We start from the raw sequence: 1,334 nt of genomic DNA, 5'->3' as shown, positions 1-1,334 counted from the left end.
AAAAATCAGTTTACTTTTTTGTTTTTTCAGTGGCCCTAATCCTCTTCCGTACATCCTAATTAAGAGGATCCACTTCTTTTTATTATGACTGTACGTGCATGTTCTCACCATGACCACATGTGCACCCTGGACAGGTTCCACCACTCAGGCCTCTTCTTTCCTGAAGTCACCCTCTGCTCTCATTTGCTGCAGTCACCTACTCGGTCTTACTTACCGTCTGCTCCCACATGTTGTATTGTTCTGTGTTGTGTTTGTTGCAAAGTTGAATGAGCGAGTTAAGCTCTAGAGGAGAAGGGCATTAAAAAGACATTAATTAGGTGGCGCGATGTATTCCCAGCCGTTGCAAAATCAAGAGTTATAGCACCGCAATGAAGGCTTGATAAAATCATTATAAGTTTGACAGATAATGGAAATCGAAGGGTGGTGCAGTCAAGGTTTTTCCAGAAGCTGCTGTCTGTGTGCACCTGTCATCATGGGTTTGCTTCTTCACACAGACATACAGTATCAATATGTCTCCATCTGCCTAGGCTTGGCTGAGTCAGATCAAGGCGTGCTTGTTTGCACACTTAAGTGTGACTCTGCTTGATGCCTCTCCAGCTTCCCCGCTCCTCGCCCCAAGTGTCCTCGGAGAAAGCCGCTCGCTCCTGCGGGACTCGTCTCATTAGCTCAGTAATTAAGATAAACGAGAGTTTAATTGCAGCTGTGATCAACACTAATGATTGTGGGACTCAAGATGAGGATTTTCTCTCCCTCCTCTAATCAGGGGGTGGATCAGGGACTGGATGTGTACAAGCGATAGAATCACAGTGGCACTCTGCCTTCAATGTTGCAGTTATTGTTTGCTGTAGTAGGGATGATCAGGAGTGAATCCTTCCTCCTTGGGGTTTAATTTAGCCCCTTTTAAAACATCTTATCTTGTGGTCACTTATTATATCAAACTATCTTACTCATGGTTGTTGCATTAAGCTTTCTATACAGTATAAAAAAACAGCATACCTGCAGATGAAAATATGTACTTATTGTATATGTGCATTAATGGTTTTTGAAGATTTAACACTCATTATAATTAGCTGCAGAGAGAACCTCATTAAACAATGGGTCTTCTTATTTATCTTATTTACAATGTTGTAAAGGTGTAATGTCTGTTTTTAAGAAATGACTTTGTAGGATAATTGGCGTAACATTAATTATTAAATATTTTTGTTTTCCAAACTTGTACACAGCTTCATTTCATGTTTTAGCTAACCAAATCTGGGCTGCAGCGTTGATGTGCATGTTCTACTTTTAGTGATATTTGTTTAGTCTAATTTCAAAATAGGCTTAAAGGAAAAGTC

Source organism: Cyprinodon variegatus, unplaced genomic scaffold (assembly GCF_000732505.1).
Source record: "Cyprinodon variegatus isolate N-32 unplaced genomic scaffold, C_variegatus-1.0 Scaffold1178, whole genome shotgun sequence".
Taxonomy (NCBI): Eukaryota; Metazoa; Chordata; class Actinopteri; order Cyprinodontiformes; family Cyprinodontidae; genus Cyprinodon; species Cyprinodon variegatus.
This window is presented reverse-complemented; position numbering follows the sequence as displayed.